This window comes from Abramis brama, assembly GCF_963993115.1.
Source record: "Abramis brama genome assembly, chromosome: 2".
Classification (NCBI taxonomy): domain Eukaryota; kingdom Metazoa; phylum Chordata; class Actinopteri; order Cypriniformes; family Leuciscidae; genus Abramis; species Abramis brama.
Genome location: NC_139964.1, coordinates 13,515,888 through 13,540,839, shown reverse-complemented (window position 1 = coordinate 13,540,839; position 24,952 = coordinate 13,515,888). Strand labels below are relative to the sequence as shown.

Below are 24,952 nucleotides of genomic sequence, written 5' to 3'. Positions count from 1 at the left end.
CTCATAAAGACAGTGACTTACTACTGGCTTTAATTTAATATTTTAAAAGTACCGGTATCACTTCGTTTTTACCATCATTGCATATATATTGAACATTGTTTAATTAAAAAAAAATATTTAAAAAAAATATTGTCCCTTAATGGAAAAAGTGTGACTGCAGTCTAAGTGGAAGAGAGGGGGTACCAGGGGCTAGGGCACTCTAAAAACCACTGAACTAATGAAAAGGGGTATGTAGAATTGCACAAGTGCTACTGCTAAAGAGTGCAATGTCAATACAGCCTGTTGCCTTAATTTACATTTCTCATAAGCTTAACTGAATTGGCCTAGAGATAAAAAAAATTTGGACATTTTGTGTCTAAAGACTACATATAAATAGCTACCAAAATTAATGTCGGTAACTGCAGTTTGACTAAAAGTTGACAAAAATGCAATGACTTTTCGTCAACTAAAACTAGACTAAAACTATGAAAGACAAAATGACTAAAATGTAACTAAGACCAATAAGTATTTTCGTCTCAAGATGAAAACTAAGACTAAATCAAAAATGGCTGCCAAAATTAACACTGACACACACACACACACACACACACACACTGACATCTACACTCTCTCTCTCTCACACACACACACACACACACACACACTGACATCTACACTCTCTCTCTCTCACACACACACACACACACACACACTGACATCTACACTCTCTCTCACTCTCACACACACACACACACACACACACACACACTGACATCTACACTCTCTCTCTCTCACACACACACACACACACACTGACATCTACACTCTCTCTCTCTCACACACACACACACACACACACACACTGACATCTACACTCTCTCTCTCTCTCACACACACACACACACACACACTGACATCTACACTCTCTCTCTCACACACACACACACACACACACACACACTGACATCTACACTCTCTCTCACACACACACACACACACACACACACACACACACACTGACATCTACACTCTCTCTCTCTCACACACACACACACACACACACACACTGACATCTACACTCTCTCTCTCTCACACACACACACACACACACACACACACTGACATCTACACTCTCTCTCTCTCACACACACACACACACACACACACACACACACACACTGACATCTACACTCTCTCTCTCTCACACACACACACACACACACACACACACACTGACATCTACACTCTCTCTCTCTCACACACACACACACACACACACACACTGACATCTACACTCTCTCTCTCTCACACACACACACACACACACACACTGACATCTACACTCTCTCTCTCTCTCTCACACACACACACTGACATCTACACTCTCTCTCTCTCACACACACACACACACACACACACTGACATCTACACTCTCTCTCTCTCTCACACACACACACACACACACACACTGACATCTACACTCTCTCTCACACACACACACACACACACACACACTGACATCTACACTCTCTCTCACACACACACACACACTGACATCTACACTCTCTCTCTCTCACACACACACACACACACACACACACACACTGACATCTACACTCTCTCTCTCTCACACACACACACACACACACACTGACATCTACACTCTCTCTCTCTCACACACACACACACACACACACACTGACATCTACACTCTCTCTCTCTCACACACACACACACACACACACACTGACATCTACACTCTCTCTCTCTCACACACACACACACACACACACACTGACATCTACACTCTCTCTCTCACACACACACACACACACACACTGACATCTACACTCTCTCTCTCTCACACACACACACACACACACACACACTGACATCTACACTCTCTCTCTCTCTCACACACACACACACACACACACACTGACATCTACACTCTCTCTCTCACACACACACACACACACACACACACACACTGACATCTACACTCTCTCTCACACACACACACACACACACACACACACACACACTGACATCTACACTCTCTCTCTCTCACACACACACACACACACACACACACTGACATCTACACTCTCTCTCTCTCTCACACACACACACACACACACACACACACACTGACATCTACACTCTCTCTCTCTCACACACACACACACACACACACACACACACTGACATCTACACTCTCTCTCTCTCACACACACACACACACACACACACACACTGACATCTACACTCTCTCTCTCTCTCTCACACACACACACACACACACACTGACATCTACACTCTCTCTCTCTCTCACACACACACACACACACACACACTGACATCTACACTCTCTCTCTCTCACACACACACACACACACACACTGACATCTACACTCTCTCTCTCTCTCTCACACACACACACACACACACACACTGACATCTACACTCTCTCTCTCTCACACACACACACACACACACACACTGACATCTACACTCTCTCTCACACACACACACACACACACACACACACACACACTGACATCTACACTCTCTCTCTCTCACACACACACACACACACACACACACTGACATCTACACTCTCTCTCTCTCACACACACACACACACACACACACACACACACTGACATCTACACTCTCTCTCTCTCTCACACACACACACACACACACACACTGACATCTACACTCTCTCTCTCTCACACACACACACACACACACACACTGACATCTACACTCTCTCTCTCTCACACACACACACACACACACACACACACACACTGACATCTACACTCTCTCTCTCTCTCTCACACACACACACACACACACACACACTGACATCTACACTCTCTCTCTCTCACACACACACACACACACACACACACACTGACATCTACACTCTCTCTCTCTCACACACACACACACACACACACTGACATCTACACTCTCTCTCTCTCACACACACACACACACACACACACACTGACATCTACACTCTCTCTCTCTCACACACACACACACACACACACACACACTGACATCTACACTCTCTCTCTCTCACACACACACACACACACACACACACACACACACTGACATCTACACTCTCTCTCACTCTCACACACACACACACACACACACACTGACATCTACACTCTCTCTCTCTCACACACACACACACACACACACACTGACATCTACACTCTCTCTCTCTCACACACACACACACACACACTGACATCTACACTCTCTCTCTCTCTCTCACACACACACACTGACATCTACACTCTCTCTCTCTCACACACACACACACACACACACTGACATCTACACTCTCTCTCTCTCTCACACACACACACACACACACACTGACATCTACACTCTCTCTCTCACACACACACACACACACACACACACACTGACATCTACACTCTCTCTCACACACACACACACACACACACACACACACACACTGACATCTACACTCTCTCTCTCTCACACACACACACACACACACACACACACTGACATCTACACTCTCTCTCTCTCACACACACACACACACACACACACACTGACATCTACACTCTCTCTCTCTCACACACACACACACACACACACACACTGACATCTACACTCTCTCTCTCTCACACACACACACACACACACACTGACATCTACACTCTCTCTCTCTCACACACACACACACACACACACACTGACATCTACACTCTCTCTCTCACACACACACACACACACACACACACACACTGACATCTACACTCTCTCTCTCTCACACACACACACACACACACACACACACTGACATCTACACTCTCTCTCTCTCTCTCACACACACACACACACACACTGACATCTACACTCTCTCTCTCACACACACACACACACACACACACACTGACATCTACACTCTCTCTCACACACACACACACACACACACACACACACACACTGACATCTACACTCTCTCTCTCTCACACACACACACACACACACACACACACTGACATCTACACTCTCTCTCTCTCACACACACACACACACACACACACTGACATCTACACTCTCTCTCTCTCACACACACACACACACACACACACACACACTGACATCTACACTCTCTCTCTCTCACACACACACACACACACACACACACACACTGACATCTACACTCTCTCTCTCTCTCTCACACACACACACACACACTGACATCTACACTCTCTCTCTCTCTCACACACACACACACACACACACACACACTGACATCTACACTCTCTCTCTCTCACACACACACACACACACACACACACTGACATCTACACTCTCTCTCTCTCTCTCACACACACACACACACACACACTGACATCTACACTCTCTCTCTCTCACACACACACACACACACACACACTGACATCTACACTCTCTCTCACACACACACACACACACACTGACATCTACACTCTCTCTCTCTCACACACACACACACACACACACACACTGACATCTACACTCTCTCTCTCTCACACACACACACACACACACACACACACTGACATCTACACTCTCTCTCTCTCTCTCTCACACACACACACACACACACACACACTGACATCTACACTCTCTCTCTCTCACACACACACACACACACACACACTGACATCTACACTCTCTCTCTCTCACACACACACACACACACACACACACTGACATCTACACTCTCTCTCTCTCTCACACACACACACACACACACACACTGACATCTACACTCTCTCTCTCTCACACACACACACACACACACACACACACTGACATCTACACTCTCTCTCTCTCACACACACACACACACACACACACACACACACACACTGACATCTACACTCTCTCTCTCTCACACACACACACACACACACACACTGACATCTACACTCTCTCTCTCTCTCACACACACACACACACACACACACTGACATCTACACTCTCTCTCACTCTCACACACACACACACACACACACACACACTGACATCTACACTCTCTCTCACTCTCACACACACACACACACACACACACACACTGACATCTACACTCTCTCTCTCTCACACACACACACACACACACACTGACATCTGCACCAGAGCTGCTAACTCTCACTCTCTCGCCGCCAGGAATTTTGGGCCCCATGACAAAAAAATCGAATTGGGCCCCCTCTGCGCAGCTGTTGTCACCACATCTCTAGGACCGAACTGTCCCATCAAAAGCTGTACATAACTCTAATCAAAGGCTTGCAACTGTCTTGCTTATTGTAGTTCAATAATAGTACTGGCACAATATTTAATGCTGTGATTTGTAAATGCAAGTCTGCAGTTCACTATTTGATGCAAGATTAAAAGCCATCATAAAAATGTCCTTAAGGCAATCCTTTACACATTCTCAGTGTATTTTTATTGTAAAATTAATGACAGATTTTAAAAAAAAGACACAGACACACACAAAACACACACCCACACCCACAACACACACACAGACACACACAAAACACACACCCACACGCACACAGACACACACACTCACTTATGTGGTGTACGGTCACTCTCCATAGGCATAATGGTTTTTCTAATGTACAAACTGTATAATCTATCCCCCTACACTAACCCTACCCCTAAACCGGGGGTCGGCAACCCGCGGCTCTAGAGCCGCATGCGGCTCTTAAGCGCCGCCCTAGTGGCTCCCTGGAGCTTTTTCAAAAATATGAAAATGGAAAAAATATTTTTTGTTTTAATATCATTTCTGTAGGAGGAAAAACATGACAAACATTCTAACCCTTTTGCACGTACGATCACATCGGTGTGATTAGAACGGTCAGTGCACGTGATCAACTGCTAAATTCAAATGTGCTCTCGCGCGTTGGCTGGCGCTGAGCCAGAGACAGGCGCGCTCAGAGCTGTCATATAGCACAACTTCAGTGTTTTCAACCACATAATGTTTATTTTAGGTTTCAGACATATAAGTACTAAAAAAACAATACATTTAGAGTTTGTAAAATACACACTGATGTTAAAGGAAGAGGCAATAATAATCCTTTCCATTATAATTAGACACGTTTTATTCATATCAGATACACATTGTGTAAGTAACTTTAAAGCTTACTCTATTCTTCTCCCAGTTCACCAGCCACTTACTTTTATGTATTTCGGGAGAAGTGGATGAATTCATGTGTTGTAAATCCAACAGATCCGATTCTCTGAACTGCGTCTGCGGTACAAACTAAGATGGCGGCGCCCATCGCGCATACAGCTCAACTAACGCGATCGTTATAAAGGTGTTTAAACAACAAAACACTTCCACTTGCATATATTTGACAGTCGGAATATCAGATATTTCATGCCATATCTAACAAATTTGTGAATATTTTGAATAAAAAAGGAAAAATGACATAAAAGCAGATCATCATTCATTCAGCTCTGCTGTTGCTGCGGTGTGTCACGTGACACGCAATGACGCGTCACCATGGAAACCATAAAGCGACACACGGTCGCCTTGAAAAACTCACGCTGGGGGGGTCAGTCAGAATATTTTAAACTTACGTGTGAAAGGGTTAAAGTTTTTCAACGTTGTAAAAATAATACACGAATAAATAAAACGAAACATAATACATTAAAATTATAATGTAAGTTAAACTTAAAGCACTGTAGTCACGTGGTGCGTCATTCTCTCCAGGATGCGCTGCAGGGAAAATAAACATTTAATCATGAATGCTCATTATGTAACGTTATTTGTAGCCTTCTTAATAAAGCTAATATAGACACTTACAGCATGTGTTGCCTTCATTATAAGGCTTATATAAGGCTTTTAATTTTTTGCGGCTCCAGACAGATTTTTTTTTTTTTTTTTTTTGGGTCCAATATGGCTCTTTCAACATTTTGGGTTGCCGACCCCTGCCCTAAACCTACCAATCACAGAAAACTTTTGCCATTTTTTGAATTTCAAAAAACACCATTTAGTATGTTTTATTATGAGGACACAGATGTCGTCATAAACCATGTTTACGTTGTAATACCCATGTCATTATACACATTTGTGTCCTCATAAACCATATACAAGAACATACACACACTAACAGCAGGCCCTGACAGGAGGAGGACAGAGTAAAGGTACACAGGACCTACAATTTCCACACTTTTATTAGCCCCGGGTCCAGTGGACCCGAACATCCTGTGTGTAATATAAATGTGTAGGGGGGGTGTACAGTGTGTTTTCATTGAAAATGTGTTCTGATATATATTCCTCACAGAAAATGAGCCAAGGCCAATGAGTCTTAGTTTGAAAAAATAATTAATTGTATCATTTTTCTTTTGATAAAAAATTAAAACGGGTCCAACAGACCCGAACACCATACAAGGGTTAACACAGTGTTGCTCTCCTTCTTCACTGGGACAGGGAGGGGTAGTTATGGGGAGACTGGGGTGCTGCTGACTCGTCTGTTGTTTAATCTGCTAAAATGGGCATGGACAATGATTTAATATGAATATCTTGCTAAACGTTTCCCTGCACTGATTAAATGTAGGCTAACACTAGCCTGCAGCTAGTTAACGTTAGCTTATTTCACTATTGACAACAGGTTAATACCACTCACAGACTAAAGGCTACCCACCTTTCTTGGGGAAAAACTGGGTTACAGATTGACACCCTTTCTTTTATCTTTCCTCTCTTTTCTTTGTTGAAAACCAGATTTTATTTTACTATGCAACATTGTGGTCTCTGTGTTTCTGGCGCATTGACTGACTGTGAGTGTGCAAGACAAGTTTAAACACCGCGCACGCTAACGCAGGACCAAACCATTTCATGCAGATACAGGGGGGTGGTCGGTCAATATGAATGTTTACTTTTTGGTCAGTGGGGATATTAAACTTGTATTGCCAAAATAAGTAAAATCAAAGACATCATTCATGTTATTATTATTTGAAATATACTCAATGATGATGGTTTATATAGTGTATAAAAAAAATAAAAAATTAGTTTTTACTTATGTTTTGGGGCCCCTGTCAGTCAGGGTCCTAACTTCACACACACTGACATCTGCACTCACACACACACACACACACACACACACTGACATCTGCACTCACTCACACACACACACACACACACACACACACACTGACATCTGCACTCACACACACACACACACACACACACACACACACTGACATCTGCACTCACTCACACACACACACACACACACACACACACACACACACACACACAACTGCACTCTTACACACACACACACACACACACACACACACACACAAACTGACATCTGCACTCTATCTCACACACACACACACACACACACACACACACACACAGATATCTGCACTCACTCACACACACACTGACATCTGCACTCACACACACACACACACACACACACACACACACTGACATCTGCACTCTCACACACACACACACACACTGACATCTGCACTCACTCACTCACACACACACACACACACACACACACAGACATCTCTCTCTCTCTCACACACACACACACACACACACTGACATCTGCACCAGAGCTGCTAACTCTCACACTCTTGACACTTGCTCTCACGCCACACATCATATATATTTATACTGACACTCTCTCTCTCACACACACATACACACACACACACACACTGACATCTCCACCAAAGCTGCCAAATCTCACGCATTCACCGTGAGATTCACACAATTGACACTTTTCACACACTCACACACTCACTCATCCATTTTCTCACGCACAGATAAATCTCGAAGCGAAGAGGACGCGTCCAGCAGCGTCACAGATCATCAGATCTCCTCCACAGGTACTTCATCTCTTTCTTCTCAACATCTCTTCAGCCTTTAATATGCTTTATCTCTGGTTATTTCTTCACCGGACACAGGAACACATCTCTCCACATCTCACCATCCGTCTCTCTTCCCATCGCAACAGGAGGTCAAAGGTCTGACAGACGGTTGTCATGGCAACATGACTTTCAACAAGCCTCATATACGTCTCATTTCATGCATTAGTCTTTGATTTAGTCAATGATTCTTCTGGCTGTTTCTCTCTTGTGTTTTTCAGGTTCATTTGTGATTATCGTCTCTGCGGAGACTTTAGTTTTACTCCTGATAGCAGTTTCACTGATTATAGTGGCTGTGAGGAAGAAACAGACTAAAGGTAATATTTCACACTAAATACTTGGTTGGGTTTGTGATGAAATGCATGAGAACTGAATTAAAGGATCTTATAATTATGAACTTTAAGATAACTGAAGAAGTGAGTCTCTAAGAAAGACTAATGTTGATCTATTGCTCAGGTCTGCTGTCGTCCACCATTGTTGTGTTTAATCCAGTGATTTATGAACAGGTGAGTCAGCAGAAACTGATGATTATGGTTATGTGTTGAACTCAAGGTGGTTTACAGTAATTGTGTTCGCAGATCCATTGAAACACAATCAGATTTAATTTCTTGCTCAACGCTGTAATGATACTGAAACAGGACTGTGTGTTTATGATCTTCAGACACTGAATCTCTGTCAGCTTGTGTGTGAATGATTATATTCATGTGTAAAAACTAGAGATCATCTTTGATTGAGTTATTTTCTCTATTAACATTATTTTTAGTTTAGTTTAGTTTATTTATTTATTTGAGCAGTAACCATCCTGCTCAAAAGGAGTGGGCCGAAGCAAAAGAGCTTATAAGCGCCCACCCCCAAAATTAATACAATAATAATTCTCATTTCACAATAGTACAAAGGAACATAGTGCAAAAGCAACAAAACAACAACAAGGAAACAACAGCAAAACAAAACAAAACAAAAACAAACCAAAAAATGGATTATATACACTTATACCATGGTCTGGGTGAATACTCGATTCTGATTGGCTGCAGGGTGTCCATTAAAAAGTGATAATAGAGTGCCGAAGTTATGACGTCACTTTGTAGGCCAAAACGCGGAAGTGAGTTAGCATTTTAGCACTACCGGTTCCCTCGCCCTAAAGTCTATGGGTTTTTTGAATGGGTTTTTGCTAAATCGCCTGAAATAAGGTCTGTGGTTAACAAAGCCTCTAAATATTTTCACGTTTTGATCTTTGACATAAAACACACCAGTTATAACCTGCTTGTGATTTTTTTAAACTTTATTGTGTCTTAAAAACGGTGGTTGCTAACAAGTTGCTAAAAGGGACTACATCCTTTGGCGGGGACTTTAGACGTCATCATGACAAACATGAAATCTCTCACGAGCCCGCGTTTCAGCTTCACGGTCTTAGAAGTTTACCTTTCAGTTAATATACATAACGTTATTTTTGTTTTGTCCCGAAATGCAACCACAAGTCATCGAATGAAAATGAAATCTCGTTTTACCGTTTTCCGTCCGATGTTACCCAGCGGAGACTCGGTTCGTGCCAGATGGAGTAAAAAAGGCTAGCAGTAGCAAGAATAAGCGTTTTTCATAACCAAATCAACAGCTAAAATACCTTTTGTCTTTCTCTTAAAATATCTAAAAGCTTGTTTACTTTGCCACTGTTTAATAGATTAGATCCGCTGCAGTTTTATTAAAGGCTAACGTTACGTTGAGAAATGTGTTTAATTAAAATATTCAAAATAATACCTGGTTTATTGACTTTTATTGTAACTTGTTTGGATATAATTATAGAAAGGGTGGGTCCTGCACCCTGATATTTGTGAACTTGGCTTTTACCCAAGAAACAACAGCATTACCAGTAGTTAAGGCATTAGGTAACAATGTTAATCTTTGTTATTTTAGTAGTAAATGTTAACTATATTTAATGTGCTATATAAACGTGGACAATTCCCAGAGAACACGCTGATATGTATAGCCTTAATGCACTGTAAGTTGCCTGTCTGACAAATACACAAATTAAATGTTAAACTATTGTATACTACTTGTATACTATTGTAACTACACTCCAGTCAGCTCACAGTAATGTGAATGTGAGATAAAATTTACTACACTGGCTCTCACATTGGGGCTTGTGGATTACCAGGTAAAAATATATAGAAAATGTTAACAAAATGAGTATATATGGTTTATTTAGGGAACATATATGGTTTAATTATAATAATAAGCATTTGCTATTGGACAATTCTCTTTAAATTCAACATATATAATTATATACAACTATTATATTAAATGTTTGGAATTTAACTGTGTTATGCTTGTTCAGAGATTATTTGTATAGTTATCTTAAATACATAGAACACTATTATAACTCCTCTATCTCTCCCTAGTTTTACTTACCGAGACTCGATTAACCTTGTCCCTCATGCTGGCCCTTACAATACCGGCAAGTAAACCAGCATCTAAGCTGCACTGTTCATGTCCAGATTTATAGTGGTTCTCTCCTCGATCTATGGTTTTTCTATCGTCTAAGAAAAAGGACATAAGATTGGAAATTGATACGGCCATAGCTAACGTTAGTGCTTCTGAGATGGTAAAAGCGCGTTTTTTTCCTGGCGAATTAGCAAATGGTATGCAAACATACAATCAAACATAAAAACATATCAAACATACAGTGAAAGATAATCTTTAAAGTTTATTTGGGGCACAATGATCAGGCATAATAATCTTAATCACAAAGAAAATAATATTAAGGTTTATATAAACTAACAAAATAATAAACGAATAAATAAAACATTAACAAAAGATTAAAAAAATCTCAGAGAGGCACGCATAAACAAAATTAGTTTCTAACATTTTTTGAAAAAACGAATGGGCAATATTTCTCATGAAAAAGTGGATAAGTGTTCATACCATAGACTGTAAAAAATAGGTTCATACACAGCGCAGATCATAATGAGCGAGCGTGTTTTTTAAATAAAGTTTGAGGAAGCTTGATGATGACGTTGATCCGCGACCATGGTGTGCTGGTGTGCTGTAGTCCGTTTATAGCCTACCGTTAGCATTTTATATCTGACGGCTTTATTTAGGCTTCAAAATATATAAATTTTGGATTAACTTGTAAAGATTATCTTGATAGACAAAACGTGTTAGGGTCACAACTCTTTGTTGAACACAGATCTTATTTTTTGCGATTTTCCAAAAGTGTATGGGAAAAATGCATTGCTTTTCGATCGAGGGAACCCATGCGCCGCTAACTTCCGGGTTGTCCTACAAAATGACGTCATAACTTCGGCACTCTATGTACACCTAGGAAAGGCGTCTCGTCAATTTGCCTGATGACAGTCCTAAATGATTGCGCTGGCTCAAACTCACTGATCAATTGTCAGGTATTAATGGATCTCCGCTGCGCGTTGGACGGTTCACGCCTCGCCGTCGTCCATTAATACCTGACAATGGACACCTCGAAGGGCATTAACCCTTACTTGCAGTATCTGATCATGGTAGAAATACCCCTAGTGGCAAATCATTTCTTCTTCTCTATACTTTTCAAAAATCTTTTGTTTGTATTTATATTTGAACAGATTAATGTTTGGACATCGTTTCATCTCCATCTCCAAGTTATTCCACAATTGTACCCCATTAACTGTAGGGCTAAAACTTTTCAAAGTTGTACTATGTTTCTGCGTCCTAAAGTTTAATTCATCATGTAATTCATAACAACCAGTTTTTGGAACCTTCTTTGTATTTGGCTTGGTAACAATTTGTGTTAATAACTTAATAACTCTTGTTCCTGTGATTATAGATCAAAGACACTGGACGCTTCTGTAATCCAGAGGACAGAGACAGAAACAACTGTATTTTACAGCTGTGTTTCATAAACTATAACGTCATGTGAGACTCCAGCACTCCTTCACAAACACAGATGAGTTCATTAAGCCTAAACCTCAGGCTGGACACACACTTGAAGATTTTAAAGGTGGGGTATGTGATTTGCAAAGCGGCCAGCAGATTTTGAAAATACACAACTCAAATGGTCCTACCTTCTTTCCTTTGACTCCACCCATTCAAAGAACATGGACATGATGGGGGAGGGGGGGATGGTACGACCGCTTGATTGACGCACTTACTGTCCAATGATTCTAGGTGGTCTTGGAAATGATTGGCTGGAGTTTTTCGAGTCCTGCCCGTTCCACAGATGATTAAATTGCTTAATTTTTATTTCAGTGCTTCTAACTCAGTGGCTGTAAGTCGGCGATCAGGTTTCATTCTCACGCAGCTTTCATGAGCAGGTCTTTTCCGCTCCATGTGTGCGCCACGCTCTCCGTTCCGTGTGTGTGTGTGTTTGTGTGTGTGTCGGCTCTGTCGTTAACGGCCCAAACGCTCCAATCATGTACCGATCACACACTGGAAAAGCACGCTCAAATAACATGAAATTTCTCAGTAGTAGACTTTGCAATAGCCCTACTGAGCTGGTATAGCTATGCTGGGCAACAATGGTAAAATTACCTGCTCAGATCACAATTTTATTTTGATAATTAATAATAACTAGTGAAAAATGCCTGTGCAAAATCAGTTTTTAAGTGTGTTTTTAGTAATTGTTGGTTTGGTGTGTTTGAGTGTGTAACGGGTACCGCGGCAACGGCACCGTGGATAACAGATTAATTCCTGTAACACAGGAGAGAAACGAGGAGACAGTGTTATCAGTTTCGAGCTCTCTGCAGTCATTTATTTTCTGAATTTTCTTCAGCAATCACATCTCTATTGTTAAGTGTCATTGTATGTTTCACATATTACATGTTCAGTGTCTTTTTAACATTACAATGAATTTTCAGTGTCCATGTCAATGCAAAATCCATATTAAAATAAACCTCTTTCCACCAAATGCATGTTCACTTACTCTTCATGCTTGTATTTTATACTATTTATCAAAATGAAATGTAAAGACAATGGTAATATTCACCAGCTATTTTTAGATACTTAGAATCTTCCATTCACAGTATTTTATCAGTATCATGTTAATACAGTATTGCAAAATCATGCTCAGAACTCATAAAGTGCTTAAAGTGTAACTTTTAACCTCAACTGTAAACATCTTCGTATAAACTCATTGAGAAAAAAAAACATTTCCAACAGATGGTGGGAAACTGACATACAGTGAGCTAAACATATCTGTTAACATTACAAGCTCAAAAAAAACATCTTCATATGCATATATATATATATACGGGGAAAGTGTGTGTTGAGCTGACTTGATCTCTAGTAATGTCTCTCGACCGTTACTCTGCAGGACTTTGCCCTCTCGTTTCAACTCATTTCAAACTAAATCAAAACAGACCCTAACGAAACTCATTTCACTAAAAACTGTTCACTCATATCTCACATACATTACAGCATAGATAAATGCTACTTCTGAGGTGTTTTTATACATTTACCCACCTGTAACACAGGAGAGAAACCAATAGCATCCAGCTGCAGCCCCGCAGACTCACCTCCGGCTAGACACCACTGGCTGGACACCAGTGGATAGACAGCCTACGTCATTTCCATTTTCTCCGTCATTTCCGTTTCGCCGCTACACAGCAAAATCCCCAGAGTTAAATTAACTCTGTTCAGAGAACATTTGGTCCCTCTCTACAGAGAGTTAAAATAACTCTGAATCAGAGTTAAAGTTAATGAGATACTTAAGTGATTAATTAAGTGATGATTGGGCATTAATGATGAACACCTGCTGTCAACAAGTTCTCAGCAGAGGAGGATTAAACAACTCCATAAACAGCATTACCAGCTTCACTTATTACTAACCAGATTGACTTTATTTCAGTCATACGTTTACAGAAGTTCGTGTTGAGAATTAAGGTTTAGATGTTGACGATTTATTGAAAATGTATGATCACCATTATCGTGATGAGTGTTTCCTTTAGTTGGGCTGTTTGACTCTAGCTTATTTTTTTTGAGTGTTTGTGGTTTTTGTAGCAGCTTTTACCAAAACATGTAATTTGTTGCAAAGAATGCCAGACGCAAAGATGTTCAGGTGATCTAGTTTTCAACAACAAAAAGTAGAATGATGCACTTATATCATCACTGTCCAAAAGTGGTCATTTGATGTTAATAGATTATATTCACTAACAATACTCTCTTGCCACGGATTGGACATTTTGAATTTTTTAAATACATAATAGGGGATTTTTTTTTTTTTTTTTCTAAGACACAGACATCAAGAATCAGCATATGAATCTCAACAATGGTGACATGTTTCATGCCGCAATGCATCCTGGGAGCCATGAGTTTTATACTATTGTGGCTCCCAGCATGCATTGCAGCATGAAAAGCATGTCACCATTGTTGAGATTTATATGCTGATTCTTGATGTCTTTGTTTAAAAAAAAAAAAAAATCCCTTATTATGTATTTAAAAAATTCTAAATGTCCAATCTGTGGCAAGAGAGTATTGTTAGTGAATATAATCTATTAACATCAAATGACCACTTTTGGATCGTGATGATATAAGTGCATTTTTTTACTATCTGCTGTTAAAAACTATATCACCTGATCATCTTTTTTTGGCTTTCTTTGTAACAAATTACGTGTTTTGGTAAAAGCTGTTACGAAAACCACAAACTTGCAAGAAAAGTCAAACTGCCCAACTGAAGGAAACACTCATCACTATAATGGTGATCATACATTTTCAATAAATCATCAACATCTAAACCTCTGTTAATTCTCAATAAGAACTTCTGTAGACGTCTGACAGAAATAAAGTCAGTCTGGGGTGTGTTTCCCGAAAGCATCGTTAGCCAACTATGGTCGCAAGTTCCGTCGTTACCAATAGAGTTCAATGGACATTGCGATGAACTTGCGACCACAGTTGGCCAACGATGCTTTCGGGGAAACGCACCCCTGGTTAGTAATAAGTGAAGCTGGTAATGCTGTTTGTGGAGTTGTTGAATCCTCCTCTGCTGATAACTTGTTGACAGCAGGTGTTCATCATCAATGCCCAATCATCACTTAATTAATCACTTAAGTATCTCATTAACTTTAACTCTGATTCAGAGTTATTTTAACTCTCTGTAGAGAGGGACCAAATGTTCTCTGAACAGAGTTAATTTAACTCTGGGGATTTTGCTGTGTAATTTCCGTTTTCACCGCTGGATGGACAGCAATTTTATTTCCTATTTTCACCTCTGGATTGACATATATTTATTTTACATTTTCACCTCTGGATAGACATATATTTATTTTACATTTTCACCTCTGGATTGACATATTTATTTTATATTTTCACCTATGGATAGACATATATTTATTTTCTGTTTTCACCAGTGGATAGACAGCATTCTTTGCAGGCTTAATTGCACACGTCTTTTCCGTATTGTCATTTTACTTTTATGACTTAAAATATATAATATAAAAGCTGTGTGCAAATTGAAATATGATCTTTATCATATCTCTTTACATAAAACAATTCTCAATAATATACTTAATATTATAACATCAATAATTCATGCAAACTGCATTCACAAGAACCACCTTGAAAATATATATTGTTCAGATCATATCACTATTTTTTGTGACTTAAATTCAGCCTAGATCAATGGACTATAACGTTTTGTCAATACAACAGACTTGTACATGTTAATTGACCACAGTTTTTTGCCTTGCCCATTTGGATATTCAATTCTTATTTTTTTTTTGTAAATGTAACCATTTCTGTTTTTAAAATATATGTAGATTCACATGAGCAGACAATTTACCAAACAATCCAGATCAAATTAACACTTCATGGTTTTGCAATATTTATTGGAAATTACACAATCTAATTAGTAAAATTAGTCAAATCTGACCATCAGAATGAAGATGCCACAGTCAGGCCTGTAAGGTTGTGGGGGAAGTCCCTATTTCAAGAGAAAATAAAACATGAACAGTTCCAAATAAACTATTGCACACTGTGCACACCACACCTCATTCCTGCCCCCTAAAATTGGCAGTCTGGGCAATGCTCAGGAAATTCAGGGTCTGTATAAAACCCTCGCAGGTCTCCACATCTTCCGTTTCCACAGTACCCCACCCAGTCTTTGAAAAAACATCTGCAATTTCTGCATTCTACAATTTTAAAAGGGACACACATGTCTCTTACAGCCTGGGGCAGTTTTTTGACATTCACCACACCTAAAGCAAGAACAGATGTACAATATGATTAGAATGAGCATGTTTATATTTAACTATATTAGAGTACAAGTGTTTAAACTTTAAACATCATTATAAACATATTAAACATTAGGCATTTACACGTGCATTAACATGTGCAAAAGTACTACTTCAACAAAAAACAAAAAAACATAGCTAGCTAGCAAACTCTCGTGTGCATAGACAACCTAGCATTTTAGACTGTTCTCTGCCAAGACTGTTCTATGAGATCTCGTTAACTGGGTACAATCTTCACACATCCAAGTGAAAAAAAACGTATTTACAATATTAAATCCATAGACTGTAAAAAAATATGGACGTAGTGTCCGTGACGTCACCCGTAGGTTTCTGAAGAGCATTTTTGAAGCCTAAACTGGGCGGAGCCGGCCGTCGCCATCTTGGCCTTGCGTCACTCCCGGATGGGCAGAGGCGGGGCGCGAGCTGGAGCCTGGCTGTATCAGAGCCCGTCTACTGGCTGTATCTGAAATCACCTAGCTCGACGTGATCGAGTTTTTAGTTCAGGCTGGGCATAGATATATGTTTATTTCTATGCAGGCTGGGGAAGTAATTCTATAACGTTATGCAACTGACAGAGAGAGTGTGTGTGACAGTGCCCCAGCCAGCAGAGCCATGTGGGGCCCAAATGGGTTTGACCTGGGCTATCTAACTGGGACCCAGCCAGTTTTGCACCCAGTTTCCATGTAGGCCCCACATGGATTTGCCCAGATGAAATGAACACTGCTTAGTGTGCACACTACAGGCTGTTTAATGTAACACTTAATCAGTGTTGGAGGTAATGAGATAAGTGATTAAGTGATTGAATAATGATTTTGTATTAGTGAAGAACACCTGCTGTTAACAAGCATAATCACTGAAGGAAAGAGAAACACAAGAACTACTTCCAGCCACAGCCTTGGATGAAATCAACTGAAGATAAAATACATTAAATCTCTCAAGATCTCATTAAACAACTCCACAAACAGCATTACCAGCTTATTACTAACCAGACTGACTTTATTTCTGTCAGACATCTACAGAAAAGAATTAAGAAGAGGTTTAGATGTTGATTACTTATTTGAAAGTAATAGTTTGATTTGATGTTACCATTGTGGCGATCAGTGTGTGCTTTAGTCAGGCTCTTGACTTTTCAACATTTGTTTTTCTCAGGCAGCTGTGTCTGTTTGTTATGATGAGAACAGCAAGAGAAAATATAATCAGATGCTGTAAGCTGATTGATGATAAGAATATAATCATCATATATTGGCTTAACTCATTGATATTATGTGGGATTATTTATACGGGTAGTATGTTATTAATTCTGTTTTATTGTTGTGATTCTACAGCAAGAAAATAGTAGAATTTAATCAGAACATCAAACGATTTTTAACACACCATTTACATATTATGGGCTCCTGTGAGTTTTACTCGCACACAGGCATCAAGAATCAGCATATGAATCTCAACAATGGTGACATGCTTCATACGAAACTTATCCATGGCTCCCAGAATGCATTGCACCATTGAAGCATGTCACTATTGTTGAGATTCATATGCTGATTCTTGATGTCTGTGTGCAAGTAAAACTAACAGGAGCCCAAAATATGTAAATGGTGTGTTAAAAATCGTTTGATGTTCTGATTAAATTCTATTATTTTCTTGCTGTAGAATCACAACAATAAAACAGAATTAATAACATACTACCCATATAAACCTCCCACATAATATGTAAGGGTTAATGCCCGACGAGGTGTCCATTATCAGGTTTTAATGGACGACGGCGAGGCGTGAACCGTCCGACGCGCAGCGGAAGTTTCCATTAAAACCTGATAATGGACACCTCGAAGGGCATTAACCCGCTTATACCATGGTCACTTACGAAAGAAAGACATATTTAATCAATTAATAATACTTTAATGTGTTTTAGAGTAAAAATCGTGAGGGTTTTTATTTATTAAGTCGAGCGCACACTATTTAATAGTATACAGGCGTTGCCAAGCAACGTGGCCACAGCGAGCCGACCGCAGCAGTTGATCAGTGAGTTTGAGCCAGCGCATCATTTAACACCCTGCAGCCAATCAGAATCGAGTATGCACCCAATCCATGGTATAACAATGAGTTAAGCCAATATATGATGATTATACTCTTATCATCAGTCAGCTTATAGCATCTGATTATATTTTCTCTTGCTGTTCTCATCATAACAAACAGACACAGCTGCCTGAGAAAAACTAATGTTGAAAAGTCAAGAGCCTGACTAAAGCACACACTGATCGCCACAATGGTAACATCAAATCAAACTATTACGTTCAAATAAGTAATCAACATCTAAACCTCTTCTTAATTCTTAATACGAACTTCTGTAGATGTCTGACAGAAATAAAGTCAGTCTGGTTAGTAATAAGCTGGTAATGCTGTTTGTGGAGTTGTTTAATGAGATCTTGAGAGATTTAATGTATTTTATCTTCAGTTGATTTCATCCAAGGCTGTGGCTGGAAGTAGTTCTTGTGTTTCTCTTTCCTTCAGTGATTATGCTTGTTAACAGCAGGTGTTCTTCACTAATACAAAATCATTTTTCAATCACTTAATTATCTCATTACCTCCAACACTGATTAAGTGTTACATTAAACAGCCTGTAGTGTGCACACTAAGCAGTGTTCATTTCATCTGGGCAAATCCATGTGGGGCCTACATGGAAACTGGGTGCAAAACTGGCTGGGCCCCAGTTAGATAGCCCAGGTCAAACCCATTTGGGCCCCACATGGCTGTGCTGGCTGGGATGATTTATGTGCATAACGTTACATGTCAGTCACTCCTTTTTTATAGTCTATGGTCCGTCAGCGCGGCATCCCTCGTCAAGTTCGTAGAGAGCTTATTCAGTCCATTTTAAATTCTGATTTTGGCTGCCTCTCAAATGGGTTAAACCATAGATATAACGTTATTGCCTATGAAGTTCAAGTAAATGCGCTAGAAAATCCGCACTCATTCAAGGATGTGCATTTATTGCATGAACGGAGAAAGCGCCGACGCCTGCATGATTTCATCTGACGGTACATAAGCATATTGTAATCTATATCTGTTCCGTGAGAGCAGAACGAACGAGCCTTTATTGACGTTTTTAAATCTGAAAACTCCAAAAAGCAACGAAATTGTCAGACATCCATTAGTGCCTGTTCACAGAGGAAAAAAACTGTAATACAGCGCTGGTTGTTCTCTCAAACGATACTCGACGACAACGACGGAATTTATAAGCCGTGGGCGAAGTAACTTAATGGGTGTATTAAATTGTGTGAAATAATCCCGGGAAAAAACACAAAACACTGCAGAGATGGCAAGTTCAGCAGCAACACTTGCTGAGGTGAAGTGACGGCTAGTAACAACAGACAAGCGGCTAGCATTGACATCAGCACAACCCACCTGTCACTCAAGTGGCCACACCCTTAATTATGCAGAACTTTAAATATTAATCAACTAAACGGATGAGTTATAAAAAAATTCACCCCCCTCACAGTTGTCATGAAGGGCAAAATTAGCTGTATAGACCAAAGCCACATACAGACACCAGGCTGTAAACACGTTTTTTTCTGCTGTAAAGTTTGGCATTTTAACATGGGAGAGATACAGATTTGACTCACTTCTGACATCAGCCTCAAGCGGCCAGTCAACGAATTGCAGTTTAACTCACTTCCGTGTTGGTTTCAAGAGAGAGACGGGGAGGTTGCCGCTTGATTAAATCATACACTGTAAAAAAGAATACATTGATTTTATTGATATCTAATTAATACAAATGAGGCAACAGATTACAAGCAATATTATTAATTAAATTTAACAAATTAGAATTGAGTAATATTTAATCAAATGAATTCCTTAAAAGTTAACCATTTAAAATGAGTAAAATTTACAAAATATCTTTTATTGCCAACATTGAAGACACCTGGTGTTAACAAGCAGAATCACTGAAGGAGAAAACCATAATTAAAGTCACCATTGTGGAGATCAGTGTGTGTTTTAGTTTGGCTCTTGACCTTAAATTATTAACTTTAAGTTTCATTTGGCTGCTGTACATGAGTCATAACAGCCAGATGAACAAAGAGAAAAGGTGATGTAATGGTGTTGGTTGTGTTTTAACATAATCATTATTTCACAATCATTTGACCTGAATCACTGAACTCATAGAGTCCAATTTATGAATTAGGTTTACTTTATTAATTATAGCAGCACTGGCCTTGTACGGCATAATATTTTTTTAACTTTTACAATGTAAGGCAAATAATTTCTAAAAAGTTTCTCTTACATAAAAAGGAGACACACAGACATCAATAATCGGCCTGTGAATCTCAACAATGGTGACATTTATAAAGCATGTTGCAGTGCATTCTGGGTTCCACCAATCAAAACTCATTCATGGCTCCCATCATGCATTGCTGCATGAATAAATAATGAGCTTATGTTCAGAGGTGATCTGTTCGTCACCATTGCTGAGATTCATACGCAAAATCTTGATGTGTGTTTGTGCCTAAAAAAAAAAAAAAAAAAAAAAAAAAAAAAAAAAAAATATTTTTTATTATTGATTTGATCATTTGGATTTCATTGAAAAGGCTAAAAATATTATACTGCTGTAATTAATAAAGTTAACTTAACTCATAAATTGGACTCTATATGAGGTTCAGTGATTCAGGTCTAATGATTGTGAAATAATGATTATGTTAAAACACAACCAACACCATCAGATCACCTTTTCTCTTTGTTCATCTGGCTGTTATAACTCATGTACAGCAGCCAAACAAAACTTAAAGTTAATGATTTAAGGTTCAAGAGCCCAACTAAAACACACACTGATCTCCACAATGGTGACTTTAATTATGGTTTTCTCCTTCAGTGATTCTGCTTGTTAACACCAGGTGTCTTCAATGTTGGCAATAAAAGATATTTTGTACATTTTACTCATTTTAAATGGTTAACTTTTAAGGAATTCATCTGATTAATTATTACTCAATTCTAATTTGTTAAATTTAATTAATAATATTGCTTGTAATCTGTTGCCTCATTTTTATTAATTAGATATTAATAAAATCAATGTATTCTTTTTTACAGTGTACCACTCAAAGAACGATTTAATTGAAAAATCTATTGTAGCAACCTAGCTCTAGAATTGAGGCACACCAGAGTTCACTAATACCTTTAAAAAACACGACACAGTACCTTGAAAACAAGACGATTTTTTTTAACTAGCTAGTTTGTGCCATGCCAATTCTGACATGACCTATAAATCATCGACAGTTTATTATTTTTTCTTACCGCTGACATCTGCATGGCGCGTCAAAATTGAAAAGTGAATGACGATACGGAAATGACGTCTGCTGTCCATCCACTGGTGTCCAGCCACTGGTGTCCAGCCACTGGTGTCTAGCAAGAAGTGAGTCTGCGGGGCTGCAGCTGGATGCCTCTCCTGAATATGAGCAGAGAATGTCTAATAAGGCGAGAAGTTTCACTCTCAGTAAACTTCCGGCTTCTGAACTGGTTGCAGTTCCACTCTGATTCCATATGAGGGCGCTCACAGGACGAGTGCAGAATGAATGGAGGTCTATGGCGCTATACACATCAAAATCCACTTTTCTCAGGATATAATTTTTTGTCTAGTAATTTGAATGTTGTATTCGAAAGGAGATGCAAAGAAATTACACATTGCTGGGTGTTCGATTTTTTAGAGTCACTTATTTGCTTTAAAAAGTCTTTTAAAATGTCAATGACGTCATACACATCGTACGACCAGAGATGCTGCTTTACGGCAATCCTTCACTCACTTTGGTGCTTTCGCGCTCTGCACTTTCTTTTCACTCGAGGCATCGACAACACAGCTGACACAGGTAAATACACGTGCTAGAAGAGTTTTTGTTTTGTTTGTTTCTGGTCCCGCTTCGGATGCCACAATGCCATCAAGCGGTATCTCTGGTCGTAATCAGTCCTTCACTGACCAGTCAGTGTTCATTAGCAGAATGCTAGCGTGTTATGGGCAACAACAACTCAACCTGTAAGAAATCGAAAGGACATAAGTACTCGTTCATTCAACTTTCGCCCTATAACCCATGTTGAACTTGCAAAACCTACAATCAAATCTGACATTTCTCAACAGCAATCGGGTGAAAGAGACACATTTAGCCGTATAGCCCCATAGACTCCCATTCATTCTGCACTCATGGACGATCGCCCCCAGTGGAACTCTGGTGGAACTACAACCAAAACTCGGTACAATAGGACTTAATAGGGAGTGGGTAGGCTCTCCGTAGACGGGCTCTGATATGAGCAAGAAGCACAACTGAATGTACGGGAAGCCAAAAGGTTAAAAAAGGATTTGTATTTTTTTCCCGAAATGTAAGCGTTTTTTTGTTTTATTAGAAGTGAGTTTTTCCCCATCTGTCAATTCAATCCAGATTATTTCTTTTCAAATTTAAAACAATAAAAAACCACAAAAAAAAAAATAAATAAAAAAAAATAAACAATAATATGAGGAACTCTTTTTCTCATGTGTATTTTGGTGACATTTAACATATTGTTAATACATTTTGTATACTGTTTACAAAGTTTTTGTAAACAGTTTTAGCAGGGACGTGCACAGGAATTTTTCAGGTCACAGCAACTGCCCCTCAAAATTCCTGTGCACGTCCCTGCTAAAACTGGTCGAAACTGATGTTAAACACTGTGTTTCAAACATGTATATGTTGATTTTTGGTGGGTTACTGAGAAAGACTGTTAGTTTTATTAATACGCATGCAGTAGTAATGAGTCAAATAAGTTATCAGATTACACACGAGTGACAAATATGTGAATTTGAAGTCAAATGAGAGAAAATACTCATGTGAAAAGAATTTAGGGATGTTTCTAAAGTGTTTTAATGTGTTGATTGTAATTGGATGATAACATTTAAGCGAGTTAAATGTACATCTGCTTCTGGAGTATTTCTTGAGCCAAAATGGCAGTGCATGTATGCGTGAACTGGAGCCAAAATGGTGACTTGCATGTAAAACATGAGGTTAGTGTGAAGCCAAATGCGAGATTTATTTATGTGACAGTGTGAAAATGGAATTAATGTTCATGAGGATGTGAAAACATGTGAAAACAGTGGCAGGTCAATGTATTATGATTGATTATAATGTGTTGCAGAACAAGTTAAGTACATACAAAAGTAACTTCTGAAAAGCCTTTATTGAAAAGTTATTTTCTTTAATGGAATGTGTTACAGACAAACAAGTAATTGTTGTTTTGTAAAGTTAAATAAGTTAATGTTGTGAAAAACGAGAGAGTTAATTAAACTTTGCCGGAGCTTGCAGCCAGTACTCCTGTCTCACAGCGTTTCTTTTATCATTCTACAGGTGAGCAAAAGTGGTTAATTCACCTCACCCATTCAGGCTTCCCAGCCCTGATGCGGGTAACATAAACAGGGTAAAAAGAAGGGAATTTACCTTTTTATAAGCTTTAACTGTAGATGAGGTGTTCTAAATACAAATTTAACTTTTTTTTTTTTTGCATTTATATATATATGTTTTTGTTGTTAGCAACATCTTTTTTTTAGTAACACTAGAGTTTAACTTACGTTTGTTGTGATTTTATGCGTTGCTATTATGTAGATCAGTTCTGTCTGTCCTGTGTTGCTTCAGGAGACTTTATATTGGCATAATAATCACCGGCTGTCTCTGTTCTGCTCTTGAGTCTATGGCGGCTCATAGAACCGTTCAGATGAAAGTTTAATATAAAAATAGATATAAAACTTGGCACACAGATAGAGGACGCTCTGAACATTATCCACATGTGAAATCTCTCACTCAAACGCTTCAGTGCCA

At 39.3% G+C, this 24,952-nt stretch overlaps 1 protein-coding gene and 1 long non-coding RNA gene across 2 annotated transcripts in view; one reads left to right on the top strand and one right to left on the bottom strand.

Moving 5' to 3' along the window:
* LOC311077755 overlaps positions 1-9,260 on the top strand; it is a 14,280-nt gene extending 5,020 nt beyond the window's left edge. Inside the window, exon 3 of the long non-coding RNA XR_014604975.1 lies at positions 8,827-9,260. This is a non-coding gene — a long non-coding RNA (uncharacterized lncRNA). The remainder of the gene's footprint in view (positions 1-8,826) is intronic.
* LOC311077729 (uncharacterized protein) overlaps positions 1-24,952 on the bottom strand; it is a 136,855-nt gene that overhangs the window by 90,028 nt on the left and 21,875 nt on the right. The gene's annotated exons all lie outside the window — the stretch shown is intronic.